General features: G+C 37.7%; 1 protein-coding gene across 1 annotated transcript in view; it reads right to left on the reverse strand.

Moving 5' to 3' along the window:
• Positions 1 to 23850, reverse strand: part of LOC126968026 (zwei Ig domain protein zig-8-like) — a 69656-nt gene extending 45806 nt beyond the window's left edge. Inside the window, exon 1 of the mRNA XM_050812809.1 lies at positions 23688 to 23850. The gene's annotated coding sequence lies outside the window, so the exon portion shown is untranslated. The remainder of the gene's footprint in view (positions 1 to 23687) is intronic.
• Positions 23851 to 24076: the final 226 nt, after the last annotated feature.

Genomic DNA, 24076 nt, shown 5'->3' on the forward strand with positions numbered 1-24076 from the left:
TATATTCTCACCATATAGTCCAATATAAAGATATTAAAATAAAAATAATAGGACATAGTTACTCTTGCTTGCATAGTTCCTCACAAATATGTCAATGTAGTCAGTTGGAACAGGTAACGTCGTATAAATATCTAGGGCTCATAGTTGATAAAAATTTCTCATGGAATGCACATGATAACTCAGTATGTTCGAAACTCCGCACAGTATTTGATAAAATTAGCACTTAAAGTCATCGGTGAGTAAAAATATTTTGTACACCTGTATCACTCTTTGGTCGAGGCAACAATTAGTTACGGATTGAGTAGCTATGGACTAACTTTTACTACGAATCAAAATAAAATCAAAACTTTGCAAATAAGAACATTAAAGCTCTTAGTGAACAGAAATATAAAAAACAAACTTAACGGGAACTATGAACGCTTGTTTAAAATATGTAATATTATTCCAATTGATAAAAAGGTAAAATTATTAACGTTAATCGAACAATATCGAGATATAAATAAATTCGTAGTACAGAGAGTGCATACCTACTCAACTCGGCTATCTAACAAAAACAAGCTAGTGGTACCTAAAATATGTAATTTTTACGGTATGCGTAGCATGCAATGGGTAATACCTACATTAATAAATAAATTAACTACCCATATAGCGTCACAATTGTCGAATTGTAAAACAAAAAATCAGGTGAAAAACTTATTGCGAAAGTTCTACTTAGCACAAAGTCCATAATACATAAATAGACTTAAGAAATACTGGTAGGGACTTTTAAATTGTCACACACAAAAACATAATATTGATTTGATAATTTGCGAAACACGAGAATTACTGCCGACAAACTGCTGCGAAGTTTGGCAGAATAATATGTATACATCGCTTTGTAATGTTGTATCAGAAATAAATGATAAAAAAAAAAAAACACTAAACAAAGTAACATACTTATCGCGATTGTAAGACTTGTCACGCAAACCAAATTAATGCCTGCTGTCATGCGTTGCCTAGCAGCAAAATGTTCTATCTAGACTTATAAATTAGCTTAGGCCCGAGACCATTAAAAAGGGGTGCGGCGGCATGCTGTTAGAAATGCAAAGGCTCATAAAGCTATAATTCGCGTAAATCCTAAAAGTAAACAAAAAATAATTCGCGAGAATTAAATTCCGCTAGTTCTCTTCACGTATTATCACAAAAAATCGCACAGAATACCAGCGTGAAGTAGCCTCCTAGTGCCGCTATGTTTCGCATAGGTTAGTGTCCAGGACCAGAGGCCATTCCCCCTCCCCTTCCACCCGAATATGACAGCGGATCTAAAAAAGATTTTACCCCAGGAGGGTACCGGCTCTACCAGAGTCGGAGAATCCTTTCCCGAGCACTCTCACTCGGGCTGCCCATCGTATTCTGGGGAGGGCACAGAACCGCGCATGACCGAGGACAAACGAGGTAGTAACACCACGGCACCCCGCTCCACGCTCATGTGGACTTTTGCAATATCAGGGGAATTCACTCCAATTTTAACGCCGTCCACCACCTTGAGACGGCGTAGCCGGCCTTGTGTTTCCTTACGGAGACGCAGAAATCTCGGCCTAGCGATGCGTCATATATAACGTACCCCGGATACAAAATTGAGCACAATTTTTTGCCTCATGCCGGGGTATGTGTGTACGTTAGGGAGGATATATATATCGACGTCTCGGCAATTTTAGGGGTAGGGACCTGTCTACTCTCTGGCTCCGCGTAGATTTAGAGGACCGCGTCCGCATCTATACGTATGTCTACAGGTCCCATAGTGCTAACGCAGAAACCGATAATCTCACGGGCTGCGTTCAAGCGACAATTGACGACGTGCTTGCACAGACCCCCCTCGCTGAAATCGTAGTCTTGGGTGATTTCAACGGGCTCAACGCCGAATGGCTTGGATCACGTACTATAGACTTCACAGGGTGATCTGTGCATAGTTTCACATTGGCGTATGGACTGTCCCAATTGGTTGAGTCGCTGGATTTGGATAGCCACATAGCCGATGGTTACCAGGTCTTTGTCGACGCTCTCTCGGAACGTCCAACCATTGCCTGGTGAGGAGTGTAGTGCCTATCCGACGCCAACGTCGCAGACGACCAGCAACCCGCCGCGTTTGGCACTACAAGCCTACGTGCCTGCGCCGTTGCAGAAGCTGATGTGATACTACAGGCATGGATATTTTTATACCAAGCTCTGTAGTACCGATCGGTGGCAGATCACAGCCCTGGTTCGATGCATCAGCTTAAGCAGTATCTGACTGCAAAAAACAGGCGAATCGAACTTGTTCAAAGTTCTTAAGAGGAAATATAACCGTGCACGTCGTCAAAATCGACGAGCAGCTTTCCAGTTACCCGACCGGAATACGCAAGTTCTGGTCGTTGTTGCTAGCTGCTCTTGGCAACTTTAACCAGCCGTCCCTGCCGCCGTTGCACATGAGGAATGACAACCTGCCCCATACGGCAAAAGAGAAGGCCGATCTCCTGTGCGCTCTTTTTGCCTCCAACTTGACTCTTGACGACAACGGATAAACACCGCCCACCATCCCGCGGAGTCAGAGCTCTATGCCTGAAGTACAGTTCAGAGAGAAAACTGTTAGGCGAGTTCTTTTTCGTTGGACGTCAGGAAGTCGAGCGGGCTGGATGGCATTTCTCCAATCGTGCTTAGAACGTGTGCCCCTGAGTTGATGCCGGTGCTAACGCGTTTAATCCGGCACTCTTATTCAAATGGCATAGTCCCTGACTCATGGAAGTCAGCCCTTGTCCATCCGATCAAAAAAAAAGGAGACAATTCGGATCCGGAAAACTACAGGCCTATTGCTATAACCTCCCTGCCCTCCAAAATCATGGAGAGTACAATCAACCGCCAGCTCTTGGTATACCTAGAGGTTGACCAGTTGATCAACGACCGGCAGTACGGCTTTCGCCATGGTCGGTCGACTGGCGATCTTCTAGTATACCTAACACATAGATTGGCGGCTGCTATTGAAAGCAAGGGGGAAGGCCTGGCAGTTAGCCTGGATATGACGAGCGCCTTTTATCGTGTATGGCACAAGGCACTCCTCTCAAAACCTCCATCATTTGGGCTTCCCGAGAGCTTGTGCAGGTGGACTTTCAGCTTCCTCAGTGGGCAGTATACAGGTCGTTGTCAACGGATATTGCTCGAACCTTAAGCCCGTGAATGTTGAGTGCCCCAAGGCTGTGTGCTATCTCCCACTCTGTTTATTCTGCATATACCCCCAGAAGACTCAAGTTTGCGCGTTTACCACTAAAAATCCCCATTTGCCGTATCACCGCTCTTCGACAACACTTCCCTTAAAGCCTCGCCTAGTATAGAAATACTAGGTCTCGAAATCTCGAGCGATTTCCAATTTTGTGGCGATCTGGAGGGCAAAGCCAATTTGGCTTCAAAAAAACTGGGCGTCATTAATAGAGCACGGCAAAACTTCAAGCCGGCCCACATTCTAGCGCTCTACAGAGCGCAGGTCCGGCCACACATGGAGTATTGCTGTCATCTCTAGTCTGCCGCACCCCAGTATCAGCTCGATCCATTTGACCGCGTGCAACGCAGAGCAGCTCGAATTGTCGGCCACCCAGTGCTCTGTGAACGGCTGGATCACTTGGCGTTGTGTAGAGACGTATCTTCATTGTGTGTGATCTACCACATTTATCACGGGGAGTGTTCCGAAGAGCTGTGTAACCTGATTCCTGCCGCCGAATTCCACCTTCGCACGACACGCCACATGTTATTTAACATTTACCGTAAAAACGTCAAATAACATTTTTTCAAATAAATTTGGGATCGGATCGGATTTCAGGCACGTGTCATGCAGCCAAGCTTTGCAATAAGTGAACGATTATTTTACATCTACGTTAGACGCACGATGTGATAATAGGGTATGTAACACCAGTCAGTAAATTCAATTCCTTTGCACAGGGTACTGGCTAGGTTATGGGTAGCACAACGGCGTATTTTTCTGCCGTGAAGCAGTAATGTGTGAGAATTATTGTGTTTTGGTCTGAAGGGCGCGTAGATTGTTAAATTATTGGGCAAATGAGACTGAGCGAGAGCGCAGTTGTAGTGCTGCTCAGAATTTTTAGGTGTTTCGAGAATTCTGAGTGGCACTGCATTGTACTGGGCAGGGTGTAGCAATTATCATCAGCTGAACGTCCTGCTCATCTGATGAGATGAAGATCATGTAAGCGCGAGTGGCTTCACTAGATACTGCGCAACTATAGTTGTGGCACTTTACCATGAAGATCTTTGTCTAGATACTTCAGTTCTGTTTTCCATTCCCGTTGTTAACCATCTACTGTTTCCTAGGGCTTGCAGTTGGTTTTCCTTCTAAGGGTAAACCAACGTTGTTGAAGCAATCAACTTCAGGGCTACAGGTACAATTAAAGTACTTACGGTTACAAAAAATATATATAGCTACGTGGTGGATATTGAAATGGCACCTCCCAGATGAGAACCGGTGCAAACCAGTAAGCCAGGAATGATTTCAGACACCCCAGATCCATATTTTTGTTAATATTATCTATTGTTTTATCATCCATTATTCATTTGGATATATAATTGTAAATTCACAAAAACTGTTTTTTTTTATTTCTGGGAAATTCCAACCAAATCATGATTATGAAATGCATCTGTCAAATTGTGGTTGAGTTGGATATATTAACTGTATCATGGTTCTCACTTTTAAAATTTAAATTAACTCAGTTAGCTCGTATTAATAATTTCAGCCAACAGCTCAATCATAATACGATAAAAGAAATTGTTGTGAGTAAATAAATACTTTTTCTTCTTAAGTGTAATGAACAATCGTCCTTACGATACAAAGTGCTTTAAGTTAATAACATAACAGACTAAAGCTATTGACGCCCAGTAACTTAAGAATAAGTAATTAAAGTGCTTAAGTGAAGTGTTCAAGCATTTCAGTCTCTTTGTGCTTATTCTACTAAAAGTGAGAAGAGCCTCAAGTATTATTCAGATTTTTATTTGATACAAGCTGACCCGAGAGACGTTGTTCTGTATAAAATAAATAAAATAATGTTTTTTTATGAATTTGTCACATATCATAACATCAAGAATTATTTCGTAAAATATGCTCCCTGTTGTTATAATGAAATTGTTTTACAGCAGAACAGTCAAACCCAGCGTCAATAAATTCTCGCATAGAAAATATGTCCACACAAAACAAATGTTGGAAATAAGAAAAATTGCTTTAGATTGAAATTTTCTCCCACAATGACAACAGCCACTTCGTCAATGGTGGGTGAATTAAACCTCCTTGTGTGTTCAGCGGCAGGTGTGTATTTGAAAATTGTTAAAGATAATGGATGAAATTTAAAGTTAACATCAAATCCTGCTTTATAGACGATAGATGAAAATTACATAAATTGGCAAAAAACTTATTATGCAAATTGAAAAATTTTATCAAATGAATGTGCTCTCATCGGTCCTCGATATATCTACGAAGTTTGAACTAAATCTGGCCCTTTAAAGTGGGTCAAAATCACGCCCAAATGAGTGGGTTACAAACAAACATACATGTATACAGGTGAAGCTAATTAAAAGTGTGTAAAAAGAGCACATCACTTGAAATATTACTATCACAAAGGATAACCGTAAAGAAAGTTCTCGCGCACGTAGCGGTAATCGTCACTCACAAAGATAGACGGATTCTTCGTATAGGGTATCGATCAACATAGAAGATGGATCGACATATTGGTTGCCAATTGTTAAATATTATGGTTAGGTTCAGAAATTTAATTTGTGACTAAACATAATATTATGATTCAGAAAATTTATTTATAGAGTCTCGTGCCAGATTTTGGCGAGACAACACGTTCTGAGGATGCCTCGTGTACAGGTGAAACACGTGTCGAATTGTTTTAAAAACAAATATTGGCGGAATTAACACTAAAGAAAACTTAAATCATTTGTATATTATGATTCATCAATCTACATATAGTTCGTTGTCATATTTCGACAAAACTTAAGTTTTATTAATTTACATTAAAATAATATGATAGATAGTTAACAACTATAGTTAATCTACCAGTGAAAGATATAAAAATTGAAACCATTCTTTCAATTTGCTTTCTGAACGACGGGGGACACATCGAAGGAAAAACAAAATTGTTGTTTTTGTTCAATTTCGAGCATTCATTACCTTTTGAACCTCCTCTGGACTTCCACAAATAATTCATGATTCCTAAATTAGCCAAATAGGTTCAGCCGTTCTCGAGTTTTAGCGAGACAAACGAACAGCAATTCATATATATGTAGATAATGTAGGCGTTTGTGCTCAGGTGAATTATATAGAAGCTATCAGAGACTACTACTATGTAAAACAATATTGTGATGAAAAGTAAGACAATTAGCGGAAATGTATGATAAATAAAATAAACAGTTTTTGGCGTGAGTTAGCAAGAAATACATCATAATCAGGTTCTTCCTAGAAGACACTCTTTTTACCTTTTAGTATTTTTATAACAGTGTTTTGTTTTACACTTTTATGTTTCCTAATAAGCAATTGATTAGGGATAATTAAGTCCATACCTTTTTGTTACGACAGTAAAGTACTAGACGAGCAGGACTTTCTGCTGATGGTATCACCTTAAAACATAAGATGTTAAGTCTCATTTGTTCAGTAATTTCACAAGCGACGGTGCTCTTCAGACGGAAACACAATAATGCTTACATATTTCTGCTTCACGGCAGTAAGAGGTTTCGTTGTGGTAGCATCCTGCGCAAAGGAGCCTCTCACTGGTGAATGCCCTAAGTCGCCTCATACGACACCATTGGGTATCGTATCGTATCGACTTCCTTATTTTTTTTATGCCCCGGGGAATTATAAGGCTCAAGCTACACCTATACGTTACGTATCTGTATGAATTATTTCTTGTTAATTATTTATTGTACTAATTATAGCACGGGACAGCTCTATTAAAATGTAAAGAATTATGTAAGATTTAAACAGGCAAGGCATTAAGGCATTTTAAACAGCAGCCATGAAACTTGTCTTGCATTTATATCGCAAATGAAAAACTAAAGATTGTGGATAAGTTTATATATTTAGGTCACATGACCTAAATATATAAACTTATCAACAATCTATCGAATGACTTAAGAGATGATGATGAGAGCGGGAGCACCGTCAGTGAGGAATAATAATACGGTCGTCCGCAGACTGCCAGCTACTAGTCAGTGCTTGTGGACTTCTTAAAAGTAGTCGTATGTGTCAGACGATTATGACCAATCACTGCACTTTGGTTGTATATTATATGTATTGTAAACTTGTTCTCACTGAAATGGATACAGCAAAGTTCGTTTTAAAAAAAATACAATAAAAGTACGTTTTACGTAAAAATGGAAAATCAAATTGCCTCAAGCGCCATCGGATTTGGAGTGATTCAATCAGCGATACAGGAACTATCAATATACATCACGTCAAAGAATTGTATCGAGCAGCGTTTTAACTTTGAACAAGCCTTTGATGAATTTGAATATGCAGTAGTGAGTATTATAACGATTTTAGTTTTTGTATAGAAAGCTATTATTGAAGAGAAACTTTTGTAGTGTCATTGTGATTTGAAACTCGGTGAAACGAAAAAGCGAGACGATAGAGGCGCCGTTGCCAGCTATTACTTATAAAACTATTACTTTTGCCGCCACGGCAAATTATGATTTAAGCAATATGGATATCGGACCTGAGGTTCTCGAGGGTACAGAGAATTAATTCGAGATCATTTTTGAAATCCAAGATGGCCGCCGCTCAATTTTATGATTTCAACAATATGGATATCGTATCCGAGGTTCTCGAGGGTGCAGAGAACGAATATGGGAGAATAATGGGGGATGGGATTTTTTTAATTCAAGATGGCCGCCGCGAAAAAATATTTTTACGCATATATACACGGCTATACGTATACGTGATATATAATTATAAGCCCCATGACAAACAACTAAGAGCATCTTTATGTTGCCACATGGAACTAAAATCGTTGAAATCAGGAAGCTGTGTTCTAACTAACACGAACAGGAAACACTAGAAAACGTCAGTATTTCGATAAAAGTCGCCTTTAATCCCCGACGACTCGTTAATAACTCTTGAAAGCAATACTGTCTTCAACTGTGTTTATTCTATTTTATTTCTATGGAAAAATCATTCTGGATAATTCCATCCAGCTTATTGACGATCCTGACTTTATTCCTAAAGGAATCTCAATACGTACCTTATTCAGGACATTTAAATCGAGCGTGACCGATGGCATTCCCCCGACAGTGCTACGGACATGTGCTCCATAATTGGCTTGCATCCTTACCCGTCTTTTCCCACTCTCCAATTCATTAGGCGTAATACCAGTATTATGAATGGCAACTTTAGTAATCTAACAATGCTCTGCTCTGTCCAACTACCACTCCATTGCCAAAACTTCAATTTTATCCAAAGTTATGGTATCGATTATTAGCCGCTAGCACTTGGGATGCCTTAAGGAGCACCAACTGTTCAGCAATCGCTAGTACAGTTTCTGTCTCTCAGATGGTATTCTTTTTGTTTATATCACTCATAAATGGTCTCAAGCAGTTGACTCGAAGAGAGAGGCGTGGGCAGTATGTCTGGACCACTACATCTAGGTGTTGGATCAGTTGTGGCACAAACCGACATTCCATGGACTTCCTGAGACACTTTCTGGTAAGCCAGAACAATTTAAACAGCAACTAATAATAGCCCAACAGAAGACCAGAGTTTGTGTTCAAACCAGCAAACACGCTGACTTGAAACTTATTTGTGGAAACGTTGAAAGATATTCCAAAGTTTTTTTTTCTCTTTTATTTTAAATAAGAAGTCGTCAATATTTACGTGTACTATTCTTTCCGTTACAAACAAACATAATTTACTGTCTTCACTTTCAGGAACATTCAATACGTTTGTATTACGTGGCTAACTTTGAACTAAGTCTGTCGGACACCAGTCAATACAATTATATAAAGATGTACAATACAATTTATATCAATGAATGTTGTAGAATGAATATGTGTGCATGTACTTTATAAATTGTTTAAAATTACGTTTGGTTGCGACCACAACGTTAGGAAAAACAATTTAGTTGATTGCTAGTTCCATGCCGTTCCATTATTGAGCTCTCAAATTTATGGCTTTACATTTAACGTGAACGAAGTTATTTTGCATTTGCTTAAATGATGGTTTTTAGAATATTGGCTTAAATAAACTATAGATATAATTTATAAGTTTGTTATAGATATTTTTTTTTGTTTAGAATGTCCTGTTTTAAGAATTCTTTTTAACTATAGTTACATTTGATGAAAATTATAAAAATTTTAAATTTGTTGGGCGAGGAACATCATGTAAATTTAAAGGAAACTGCAAATAACGCGAACTAACGATTAATAACTAATGAACAGGTATAAATGAGAAAAGAAAAAAAAATAAAAGAAATAACTACATGTATACAAATAATGATAACTAGAAGAAACTGTGACTTATTTAGCGACAGCATAAAATAAAACAAATACAATAACAGATGAATTAAGGGAAGCGAGATGTAGGATGGAGAAGGAAGCAGAGATATTATATTCGTTAGTTCAATTTGATTTTATGTATTCGGTTTATTTGTGTGTGATCTATACACCAATTTGTCATACGAAGTAAACGATAAACTTGTTTTTTCCAATGAATAATGCATTGAATGTATAATCAAAAGGTTTCTTTCTATATATTACTCGTTGTTTATTAAGCACATAATAAACGAATTATGTGATTATTTTCCCGCACATAAATTTATATTATTGCTCGTGTGATGTGCCGTTGGAGATATATCACGTTATTGGTGATTTATTTCTTTATGCATTGGTTTTATTGAATTTTTTATCCTTTCTTTTGTTTTTTTATCATTGGAATAACCATTCATATAAATCTAACATTACATTCTCTTGCAGTATCAGAGGAATTACAGAAGCGTTGCTGGTGTTTAGAAAGGAACACCCACTTTTTCATTTATAAGACCCCTCTTATGTATGTTAGATTGTATGTGGACGTGACCCGACATCAGGTGACCCGTACGCTCAGTTGTCCTCCTCTTCCATAAAGGAGGAGTGGAGATGATATCCTTATTTGTAACGTGTGGTGCGCAGGTGGAATTCAGCGGCTCCTGCCGCTGAATTCGGTCAAACAGCTTTTTGCAATACTGCCCGTGATAAATCGGGTAGAAGACACGCAATCTTCAAGCGACGTCTCAACGCAACGCCAATTAATCTATCCGTTCACAGAGCACTGGATCCCATAAAATATAGTATATAGTATAAATATAGTATATATATTGAAGTTACCTATGTCGTATCGTTCTGGATACATTAGCCTTACATGAGAGGTAAGGCAGCCGTCCATGGACATCCGCAACAACAGGTGTTAAAATACGCGTCGGCCTTTAACGTGGGAGTATCCTTTTCTCTTGGAGGTCCCTAAGTCTTATCTGCTCGGGGACACAGCCGGTACCACATAGTGGCTGTGCGAGGCAAGAAATTTGTGGAATGCCAGACGTCAGCGTGATAGCTTATTTTGAAGTTACCTATGTCGTATCGTTCTGGAACCATTGCACAAGGAAGCTCATTCCATAGCTTGGTTGTATTTGCTCCTTGACAACTGCAATGTGGAGGAATGCCACACTTCAAATTATCATAAATTAAAATTTATAACATAGTAAAATTTTAGCTTTTGGTACAATCAGTCAAAATATATATTGAATATTTTTTAATTTTATAGACTCATATATTTAACCGACTTCAAAAACGGAGGAGGTTCTCAATTCGTCGATATGTTTTATTTTTATGTTTGTTTCTTCAAAACTTTCGACTGGGTGAACCGATTTTGATAATTCTTGAAAGCTTCCCGTGTGGTCCCATTGTAATTTGGTCCAGATCTGACAGTGGTATCCATGAGAAAACCATAAAAGTCTTAAATTTGGTATTCATACTTATAGCAAAGTGAACCGATTTCAATTATTCTTTTTTTATTGGAAATAATATACTTCAAAGATAGTTTGGTGAGAGTTTGGTTGGATTCTAATTATGATTAATGATAAAGTAACGGGTCTCTTCAATTCTTAGGAGCAAATTTACAATACTCGGCCAAATCTTTTTTATGCTATCCAGATATTTAGGTCATCCACCATAACAAAGTGATGGTCAAGTTATTATCGTCGTCGAATATGATGATCAATGGGAGTCCTTAAAGACTTACAGTAAGGGCGCGATCAGTGGCAGAATTTCCAACCGTCTGTAATCAAATTGCAAAGAGCTTACGTTCATTGCTGCATTGAAAAAATTTGTAGGTATATCTACACATTTTTACACAAATTTTTAGTTAGTGTACTTCAAATTCTATAAAAATCAAAAAAATAAAAAAAAAATAACAAAAAAGAACCGACTTCAAAAACACTATTCCAAAACAACAGCTATAATATGCACTTAAAAGTATAAAAATAATAACGTATTTTTATACAATCCAATAAATTAAACTAATTCTAGTTACGATTATTGTAATCACTCTCACGACTTAAGCACATCTCACCTATAACTATGACGTGTGTAGTTACTTTCTTGTGCTTGAGTTGTGAGAGTGATTACAATAATCGTAACTAGAATACTTTAATTTATTTGATTGTATAAAAATACGCAATTATTTTTATACTTTTTAGTGCATATTAATTTATATCTATTGTTTTGGAATAGTGTTTGTGAAGTCGTTTGTTTTTTTGTTAATTTTTTTTTACAGAAATGCTTCTTAAAACAAAAAAATATAGTCTTTATTACAATATTTCAGAAGGTAGTCGCAAATCAATTATTTTTATCGGTTAATTTAACTGAATTTCTTTTACTTGTATGTAATAGGTAATATAATTAATAACTTTAATGTAACCGAGCATTCAACTAACTGTTGAAATTATGGATAATAAAGTTATTTTACAACCTTCAATGTAACAACACAAAGCCATGATAGAAGCATGAGATATATGAGTATAAATCCATACCACAAGGGGATACTTTTTGCCTCGTCAATAATAACAGCCACTTCTGGTAGATAATATTTTCTTTGTGATAGAGGAAATTTCGGTAAAAACTTTTCCGGCTCTATAAAAACTAGTCGCTCTATCACTATGAAGACATGAGTTTCACTGCACGACCTGAGAATCATTTATTATAGAATTTATGTATTTTGAAGTCATTTCATTAATTAAAAATATTTGTGCAAACAATAAGAATATTAGTCTTAAGCAAACCTTCAATCACGAATTAATATTAATAATATGACTTATATGATAATGCCATGTATGAGTATCCAACTATTCTATGATTTTCGTCAGGTTGATTAAAATAATAATAAAAATGTAACTTTTACTTTTAAAAACACAGTAACAAATTACACGTGTTTCAATTATTAAAAGTGTACTGTTATTTAAATGTGTAACACTCGCGTTACAAATAAAATATTACGATTTTTCTAATAAATTCTAAGATCATACGAAGGAATGGCTTGGAATTCATGATAAAACTAATGCAGAGATGAAAAAACTCACATTTGATGCATACAATATAAATTAATTTATATAAATACAGTCTTAACTTAAACACAATTTATAATATATTATACTGGATGCAGCACCTTACAAACTAATTTGTTATGTATATATTTTTTTATGATAATAAGGGATGAGACGAGTAGGACGTACAGCTGATTGTAATTGATACGCCTTGCCCATTACACTGTAGTGTCAGTCAGGATTATAGAAAATCGCAAAAATTTCAATGGGCACTACAATTCCGATCGTCACCTTGATACATAATATGTTAAGTCGTTTACCCAGTAATTCCACTAGCTACGGAGCCATTCAGACCGAAACACAGTAATGCTGACACAGTATTGCTTTACGGCAGAAATAAGCGAGGTTGTGGTACCCATAATCTAGCCGGCATCATGTACAAAGTAGCCATTTTATAGCAAAAAAATTAGAGCCATTATAAAATACTCTCATGGATTTAAAAGAGTGGCTTGTTAAGTATCTTGTATATTATTCTCACGAGCTCTACTCTTTCCGAACATATTATTGTCGATTCAGAAATTTAAAAGAAAATTTTTAGTGACTATTCAAAAGGGCTTACTTTTAGCCTATTTGAATAATTTTCGCTTGAGTCAAAGTCTCCAATGTTGAAGAATGTAGTTCTTATATTTTTAGAATTTATGATTTTGTTGTGTTAATATAAGAAAGTAGTTTTAAGCTGTTTTCTTTTTCTTTGATATTTTAAAGTTAACTGCACTTTAAATTTAAATATTATTGTATATTGTAAATGTATGTAATAAAGTTTGGTTTGAACAAGAACTGTGATATTGTAAATATAATATGTTATAAATGAATTTAAATGAAAAAACAACATCTAAATATATGTAGGCACAGAGTATGCATAGATACTAACGTATAAAGCATCGTAAATCACAAAAACGCGAAAGTGATGAGGGTGGAAATAACGAAAAATAGCTTTCACTTAGTTCCTACACAGTGTCGAGTGTGATTGTATAATAATAAAAAAAAAAACATTCTTAACTTATCCAGGCTTTTGTTGCCATTGTAATTACTCAAAAATACAATTTATTCATCGGGAGACATTCGCGTTACTCTCTTTTCATTAAAATTAGAATGTATTGTAACTTACTTGACATGTGTAAGTTATACCCCAATGGCCGCTTATCAAATAAAACATACTTGTTAGAAATATACATAAAAGTTATTCGACAGCCGGTTTCGAGTAAGCATTCCCAAAATAATTCGAAATACAAGAAATCTTACTTCAACATTACATACGAATACGAAATTAAGTAATGGGTTTTTTGCGAGAAATATTGTTTTTAAAGTGAAGCTTTAATTACATCGTCTCAAGCTTTTTCATCTGTGTGTTACATGTCGCGTGACGGTCGGGCAGCGCCTATAGTTCGCAGCAGCTGACCGTGTAGTGTATAGACTATTACTCATTTGTGCCCTTTTTTATTATTATCATTCCAATTTTCCATGTATAAAAATAAAATTGATAAAGCGATTTTTATACCTTTAATGGAATATTATTCCAAACATTTTTAGTTAAATGTCTGTAATGTGAAAAAAAGTTTCACTTTTACCGTGGTTTAATAAAACCTCACAATCCTTTTTATTTTTATTTTTTGTGCCTACATAATATATTATTTAAGTCTCTTATTTTTTTTTATTTAAAATGAAGTCTTTTAAAAAAATAAGAGACCTAAATTTACAACTTTTTCTTATAATATTGTTATATTCAAAAACAATATAATGAAAGATGCGATGAGAAGAGATATTATATTGTTATAAGTTTATCTCATATAGATTAGGGAATTTTATTTCGTATTCAATAGCACAGTTGCAAAACCTAGCATTGGAGAGAATTCCTGAATTATTATATAATATCAATGTGGCATACTTTTTCATTTTCGGTATTCAATATCGAATACTGTTTGCACAACTCACGGTATCATTCACAAATCTAAACTGCTTAGAATGTCGCTCAGATAACGTCGATAATCTTTATGGTCCTTGTGTGAAAACAATCACTGTCATTGACAGGGTATCGTGTGAATACGTGTAATGATATTTTGTTTGCAAAAGCGTATTAAAGCGTAAAAAATGATAGCATTTTTTTAACTGAGCTACTGGTCCCATCTGCACAATTCCACTTGACGATCAAAAGAGTGTTAATGCCGAGTGGTATTCTACCATTTGTTCACCCAGGGTGTTAAAAAAAAGTTCGCGAAAGACGACCAAAAAGCCACACTCTCCTACATCATGATGATGATGATGATCATCATCAACGCTTCTTCACACACGGCCAAGAAAGCTAAGTCATTTTTAGCTTCCGAAAAAGTACAACTCGTCACCCATCCTGCACATAGCCCTGATCTAAACCCCTGTGATTTCTGTATTTTCCCCAAAATCAAAGATCTTATTCTCATAAGAGTAATTAAAATTAAAATAAGAGTAAGTAAAGGTTTCAATTTTTACCAATTCCGAAGAGGCAGTGATAGCGTTCAATCAGCGCGTAGAAGACATGCCTTCAGATCTGTGGTACTCCTGTTTTAAACTTTTTTTTTAAAAATGTTTAAAATGTAGAGGAGAATATTTTGAAAAGCAATAAACCTTATTGCCTTGGTATCAAATGTAAAGATGCTCTAATTTGCGCATTGGGATGCATTATTTCTTTTATGTTTTTCGCACTACTTCACTCTGCCCTATGTTGTATGATGCGTATCACTACATTAATAACGAGAAACACTTTTCAACTGAGTTCATCATCATGATCATCATCAACAGCTGGATGATGTGAAATGCTGGACAAAGGCCTCCCCGAAAGATTCAACTGAGTTAATTAGAGAGAAAAAAGCTATTAAAAACGGAAATTATGTGAGGCAATGAAAAAACTCAAAATGTGGTTGATTTGCACTCTACCAATGCCACTGTTGCAACTGACTTTCAGCTAAATGCGTTCATTGATAGGCTCTCCCATTAAATTCGAATTATTTTTTATTACTCAAAATACGATTCAAATCACTTATTGAACGTCAAAATCTACCCCATTCAAAATAGACTACAATGTAATATCGCACAATAAATATTTACAATTAAAGAGCCTGAGGGTGTCCGCTTCATTCCCAGTATGTGGTATTATCAAGAAAATCGTTTATGTTATAATAAGCTTTCCCACACAAACGTTTTATAGCAATTCTTTTAAATTTCATAACACATTAATTGTTTTGTACATTTTCTGGGATCATATTTTAAAAGCATATACATCGCTCTATAAAAGACTAACTAACTCGACTTAACCGAGTAGTAGGCATAACAAGTTTATGTTTGTTCGTCTTGTTAACATTATGAGTGTCACAATTTCTAACAAATTCCTCAATGCTATTATGAACATACATAACATTATCAAGATTATATTGAGAAGCAATAGTCAAAATGTTTATTTCTTAAAAATTTTCTCTTCATGATTTTGTAGGACCTAGGTTATAAATAATTCTCCCGACTACACAATATCCGATGGGAAATAAACCTTAAAAGCTGCTGACTGTTGACACAAGCGACAACGGCATATTGCCCAAACTGACACGTTGATTCATCAGCTTAAACTGACACTATATTCGTATCATACTGGGCACCCCGACGGGGCACATACCACCAGAAACACAACTTTTTACAATGGGCGTAACTGACAGCTATATGTGCAGAGGACGTCTGCTCGACGAAGAAACAGTCACTCATGTAATCCCGAAATGTACAGGAGTGGCCAACCTTGGTTTTTTTTATGGAATAGGAGGACAAACGAGTGTACGGGTCACCTGGTGTTAAGTGATCACCGCCGCCCACATTCTCTTGCAACACCAGAGGAATCACAAGAGCATTGCCGGCCTTTAAGGAAGGCACTTTTTTTCAAGGTACACATGTCGTATCGTCCCGGAAACACCGCACAAGGAAGCTCATTCCACAGTTTTGTAGTACGAGGAAGAAAGCTCCTTGAAAACCGCACTGTGGAGGACCGTGATAAATGCGGTAGAAGACACACAATGAAGCGACGTCTCTACGCAACGCCAAGAGATCCAGCCGTTCACAGAGCACTGGGTCCCCGACAATTCGAGCTGCTCTGCGTTGCACGCGGTCAAATGGATCGAGCTGATACTGGGGTGTGCCAGACCAGAGATGACAGCAATACTCCATGTGTGGCCAGACCTGCGCTTTGTAGACCGCTAGAATGTGGGCTGGCTTGAAGTATTGCCGTGCTCTATTAATGACCCCCAGCTCTTTGGAAGCCAATTTGGCTTTCCCCTTCAGATGGCCACGGAATTGGCAATCGCTCGAGATTTCGAGACCCAGTATTCCGATACTAGGCGAGGCTTTAAGGGAAGTGTTGTCGAAGAGCGGTGGTACGGCAAATGGGGTTTTTTTAGTGGTAAACGCGCAAACTTGAGTCTTCTGGGGGTTAAATTGGACAAGATTCAATTTTCCCCATTCCTCGACCTTCTCAAGAGAGGACTCGATAGAAGACACAAGTTTCTCCCGGCACTCGTCGACGATTTCCCGAGAGAGACCTGCATGGCCCGTGTATACGGCATCACCAGTGCTGTCGTCTGCATAGCAATGTATGTTGAAGGTGTCCAACATATCATTGATATGCAGAAGAAACAGCGTGGGAGATAACACACAGCCTTGGGGCACTCCAGCATTCACGGGTTTGGGATTCGATCAATAACCGTCGACAACAAACTGTATGCTGCGCCCAGTGAGGAAGCTGGAGGTCCACTTGCATAAGCTCTCAGGAAGCCCAAATGGTGGAAGTTTTGAGAGGAGCGCCTTGTGCCATACACGATCAAAGGCCTTCGCTATATCCAGGCCATTTGCCAGGCCTTCCCGCTTGCTTTCAAAAGCCACCACCCATCTATGTGTTAGGTATACCAGAAGATCACCAGTCAACCGACCATGTCGAAAGCCGTACTGCCGGTGGTTGATCAACTGGTGACCCTTAAGGTATACCAAGAGCTGGCGGTTAATTATGCTCTCCATGATTTTGGAGAGCAGGGAGGTATTAGCAATAGGCCTGTAGTTTGCTGGATCCGTACTGTCTCCTTTTTTTTGGATCGGATGGACAAGGGCTGACTTCCATGAGTCAGGGACTACGCCTTTTGAATAAGAGTGACGGAATAAACGCGTTAGCACCGGCGTCAACTCAGGGGCACATGTTCTAAGCACGATTGGAGAACGACAACGAAAACAGAGCTCGCCGAACAGTTTTCTGTCTGAACTGTACTTCAGGCATGGAGCTCTGACACCGCGGGATGGTCGGCGGTGTTTTTTCGTTGTCGTCAAGAGTCGAGTTGGAGGTAAAAAGAGTGCACAGAAGATTGGCTTTCTCTTTTGCCGTATGGGCCAGGGTGTCATTCCTCATGTGCAACGGCGGCATGGACGGCTGGTTGAAGTTACCAAGAGCAGCTTTCGACAACGACCAGAACCTTGCGTGTTTCGGTCGGGTAACTGGAAAGCTGCTCGCCAATTTTGACGACATGCTTCGATTTCGCACGGGCGATTTGTCGCTTAAAAAATCTGTAGGCACGGATATATTTCCTCTTCAGAATTTTGCAGTTCGGATCATTTGAGCCCAGCGCCGCAACCCAACTTCGATACGCCTGTTGTTTGCAGTCAGATGCTGATTTAACTGACGCATCGAACCAGGGCTGTGATCTACCTCCGATTGGTACTACAGAGCTTGGTATAAAAATATCCATTCCCTGCAGTATCACATATCCAAGGGTAGGATGCAAAAAAAGGAACGCATCCTTTCCCAATCTGCTGACTTGTAGTGCCAAACGCGGCGGGTCGCTGGTGGTCTGCGACGTTGGCGTCGGATAGGCACTACACTCCTGACCAAGCAATGGTCGGACGTTCCGAGAGGGGCGTCGACAGAGACCTGGTAACTATCGGGATGTGTAGTCAGCAGAAGATCTAATATAGACGGCATGTGGCTATCCACATCCAGGAGCTGCGTTGGCGACTCAACCAATTGGGACAGACCATACACCAATGCAAAATTATGCACAGATCGCCCTGCATAGTCTGTGGTACGTGATCAAAGCCATTCGGCATTGTGTCCGTTGAAATCACCTAAGACTACGATTTCACTATGGGACCTGTAAGTACACGCATAGATCCGGACGTGGTCCTCTAAATCTACGCGGAGCCAGAGAGTAGACAGGTCCCTATCCTCAAAATTACCGAGACGGCGACAGCAGATATTCTCCTAACGTACACACAAACCCCGGCATGAGGCAAATAATTATGCTTAATTTTGTGCCCGGCGTACGTTAAATACGACGTGTCGCTAGGTCGAGATATCTGCGTCTCCGTAAGGAAACACAAGGCCGGCTGCGCCGTCTCAAGGTGGCGATGGACGGCGTTTAAATTGGAGTGAATTCCCCTGATGTTACACAAGTCCACATTAAGTGTGGAGCGGGGTGCCGTGGTGTTGCTGCCTTGTTTGTCCTGTGAAATGCGCGATACTGTGCCCTCCCCAGAATACGAGGGGCAGCCCGAGCGCGAATGCTCGGGGAGGGATTCTCCGGCTCTGGTAGAGCCGGTACCCTCCTGGGGTAATATCTTATTAAGGACCACTCTCATATTTGTTGGGAGGGGGTAGAAAGGGAGTAGGGATGGCCTCCGGTCCTCGACACTAACCTTTGCGAAACATAGCGGCGCTAGGCCGCTACTTCACACCGGTATTCTGTGCGGGTGTGGTAAGTAACCCGGACGAGTCTGGCCCGATTGTGCTGACGTCATAAGCCGTCAGCGTGACTCTCCCACTTTCAAAAAGCCCGTAGTCGCCTTTTACGACAACCTTGGGCCTGGGACTACCCTATTATTTTTACGCCCCGGGGAAGCACAGGGCAGGTAGGTCGTCAATACAAGATTGGGGAATTCTAGACTTCTGGAAGGAGCTGGGCTAGCTGCAGTAATTGACCAACACTGCATACAAAATGACTCAACTTAGGAGCTTAGACTCCTCCTCCTTAGTCCTCCTTGTGGAATCAGGAGGCCTCAAACCAAACCCATCCTATATCCATTTCCCGAAAAAACGTTTTGATAGAAGGACTACATCAAACTTTTTAGATAATTATATTAATTAAAAAATTTACTTGTTACCTGTATTATGGCAGGTAAATCAATTACGGTTGCTCTAATGGTGTCCTATTGAACAGATTTGGAGAGCTGGTTCGCAGAAAATATAAGAACTGACTGTGTATTAATTACATACTTAACAATTATACGAAGTCAGTGTATTTGTTTTTTCTCTCTATAAGAAGATATTTTAAGGTTTCTTTTGTTGTACAGTTCCTAAATTAAAGTAAAAATAACTATCTATGATTTTCCTAGTAATAACAGAAGGCTCACTTTAAAACTGTTCCGAATACATCTCAATAAATTTGAACATAATATCATAATTTTATTCTCTGTTTAGGGAAGTCAGGAAAAAAGTAGCTTTATCAGAATGCTTGTATTATTTCTCCATTAAGCTATGTCACATTGCCAAGCCTTAGACAAATATTCCATTTAAATATTACACATTCTTTATTGCAGCCAAGAAGGCAAAATGCCAAAAACTGTTAATTTAAATATCAAAGCCCGGATCAGAAAATTATATACTGATGAATTACTTGTAGGAAAAAAACATAATTTAGATATATGATCACGTACGAATAAATTCTTATCAAACTTTGGTTATACAAAAAAATCTATAAAAGTTAAGTTAAAATAAAAAATAGTCAGACCAGAAAAAATCATATATCGAAATGAATAATTTGTGTTATGGGTTATATTGAACAGGGCAAACAAGCGTACTACCGGTAACCTAATAAGGGATCACTGTCGCACATTCTCCTGTAACACCAGAGGAATCATAGGAGCGTGGCACTTTTAGAAAAGTGTTCTCTGCTACCTAAGTCATATCGTTTTCAAAACACAAGGAAGCTCATTTCAGAGTCAATGTTCCATGAAAATCACTGCACTGCAAAATAGAGGATACATACATACATCCAGATGATGTCCAAGTTTATGGCGTATCGTGCGGAGTTGGAATTCCATAGTCAGTCACATCAAGTCAAACAGTCAAAATGTATACTATCACATTAATATATAAACGGATAGCTACTAATTCAGATAGGTCTCATAATAGTTATAAATTTGTACTCCAATTTATATTAAAAACAATAAAAAATCTAAACATAATAGTAACACTTTATAAATTCATGAAAAAATGCGTTGAACATTCAAAATTCACTGATGAAATGTTAATAAATTAGTATTTCAACACATACAACATTATTAAAAGCCACAACCCAAGTTGCTCAACCGAGTCACACCCAAAAGGTAATCATTTTATATGTTATTTAATTAGGCTAATGGAAAGAAACCTTAACAAGTCGACATTTAATTATCCAATATGGATTTGGGTATTTTCATATTAAATACAACTTCGGGTATTACAAATTATCACTGCTAAGGTTTATTAAATATTATATCTAAATAATTCTTTTGTTACATATTCAATCTTATTTCTCGTATTTCAGTGAAGCGTTATATTTTGTATCTTTATATTACATTTCTTTATTTCCTACATATACAGATTAAACAAATTTGTATTCTTCAGAATGGACAATGGTCATATTCTGATGTGTGATCACCACAGGTACAAGAGCTATAACAGAGCTTATTTGTTCTATGTATGGCAACACCGATCTTGAAACCTTTCTTCATTTATAATATTAATTAAGAAAATGTGAAATATACACATTGAGTATCTCAGCACAATATTAAATACAAATTGAAAAAAAATAAAATAGAAACTACAGTTGTTATGAAATTTATAGTCAGACTAGTTACATTTCTTAGAAAAAAAATACCAGTTATTAATTAGTATCAATTACCAACCAAATCAAATGATTTTAAAATAAATAGTAGTATCAAAATTTATCAAAGAAGATTAGTCTGTATCGGAGTTCTATTATGAATAAAATGCAATAACCATATTTGTATCTAAAGAAAGATCTAATAAAATAAAAATATAAGAATAAATTTGTAACCAAATTTATGATTGATACTCGACTCGAACCCGAGATTTCTCGGGTTCCATCTGAGCGCTCTTTCCATTTGAGCCAACCGTTCGAGTACGCATAGATCGTAAGTTTTGTATTACTTGTTCAACTTCAACATCTCTCATCTCTTCTCTCATAAACATTTATTTGCACTCGTTAATTCAAATACTTTTTTACTTAAATTAAACCACACCGTAGGGCGATCGTGCCTCTCCATCACTTGTTTCGCGCTCCCGCTTGACGGTCATCTCAAGCGGAACGTAACACTGTATCGTGCGTGCAGCCGGCGTTCATTGATTTGGCTGATAAGGTATGGCATTGGTTGATAAGGCTACATTTAATGCTTGACCGACGGTAAGCGCTAACGTCGGTCGAGCGTAGCTATAACTATGAAAACTTATGAACGCGTTCAGTCCAGCGCTGATGAATTGCTACGCAGGTAGAGCTACGTCGCGCTGACGAGAATCGTAGGTCTGACGTACGTCGGTCCGCTTACGCGATATGGCGGTAAATTAGATCGTTCAGTGCGACGCGACGCTGACCGAGTGACCGACCGTACGTGCGTCTGTAATACCGTAATCAAAAATCCTTAACAGAAATTCATGTTCTGGCATATTCGAATGTATTGTGTAAATTTATCCTTCAATTTGACTCTGTTTAATAATTGGATAAACATGACATCATCTCCGTCTTTTATTCCGTAATCCTTTGCGTAAGTAGTACGCACATATTAGAGAGGGTTAAAATGGATAGATTTTTCTTCGCATATTTCGTACACGCGGAAGTTTGCTGTCAGCTGAGCACTAAACGCAACATGGTTAGCACGTGTGGTACGTGCTACGCTCGACCGACGTCAGCGCTGACCGTCGGTTGAGCACTAAATGCAGCCTAAGAAGTTATCCCGTGAAAAACGTAAAATGTCAAATGTAAAACCTCACCAGCCCAGTAATTTCACTAGTTACGGCGCCTTCAAAACTGAAACACAATAATGCTTGCACATTATGTACTGTTTGACAGCAAATAGAAATGGCACCTGGTATATAGCCGTATCTTGTCCAAAATAGCCTCCTCCCGCCGGTTAAGTTGTAAAATAGTTCAGTTAGTAGATTCATATGTTAGATTTAGTTGCGATTAATGGAACCTTTCATGTGAATACATATGATTTACTAAAATGAAATTTATCAGCTTATATTTCCTAACTTTTGGCTTGTTTTACGTTGCTAATGCAATTCATTTGATTTAGTTACGTATCCAAAAGGCTCCCTGGCCTTTGACTTGTGATAAATAAAATTAATAAAGCAATAAAAAATATACTTAAATAACGTCTTTATTTATTGTGTAAGCTTTTTGTAACTAAACTATTAATTGTATTATGTTTGATATTACCACAGAGAAGGGATGGATACTTACGTATATGTGACTATTATTAATATTATTCTAGACTTATACAAAGTATAATTACTTTCTTTATGTCAAATACTGAATGAATGAATATCATACTATTGTGTGTATGTATTTAATAATTTATTAATAATAAAAGTCTCCCTTACTTTTTTTTTTCATTTTTCTAGTAAGCCCATATATATATACATAAATTATTCAATTAACTAAAGAAAGTATATTTATTAGTTGTCAAAATCAATGCTAGGGATAGGTATTTTTCGTCCATAGTGAATTGTTTAACTATACGTCATTATCTTGCATTTAAACGTGCTTACAATTGACATGATATACACACATAAACATATTATTATAAACAAATAATCCTTGCCTATTCATGATAATATTCTGTTACAGACAAAATATTGTTATTAACATGCAATGCGACGAAAATCCATTAACATTCTCAACTCATCCTGACTCAACTTTCGCTTCAGACTTCTAATGCTCACGATCATTCATCCCGTGTCACTACCGAGACAGATTGCCATGAATTTATAATAATTTCACCTACCTATACATCACTTAAAACTTTGTTATTTTCTCCAAACTTCAAGCAAGTTCATCACACACTCCTAAATAGTACGCGCCATGATAGAGCTGTTAGTTGGGAGTGCGAAGATCAATTAGTTGTTTTTGAAAACAATCGCGAAATGTGAACGCGTTGAGAGGATATATACGAGCGTTCGGATAAACCCGTGTTTCTAACTGCGGAATTATACGTACACAATCTACCCGAAGCTAATACGCATGCGTTGTTTATTCCTCAACCACAATTTTTTTCGCACCAACTAAATTGCAAAGCCGCTGCCGAAGGTAACACTTGGGATTTGCCTGTAATGTAATCACCGAAACAACATGAACGTAATAAGATTTTTCCCAACATTTACAAAACCTCATCGA

This window comes from Leptidea sinapis, chromosome 14 (genome assembly GCF_905404315.1).
Source record: "Leptidea sinapis chromosome 14, ilLepSina1.1, whole genome shotgun sequence".
Taxonomy (NCBI): domain Eukaryota; kingdom Metazoa; phylum Arthropoda; class Insecta; order Lepidoptera; family Pieridae; genus Leptidea; species Leptidea sinapis.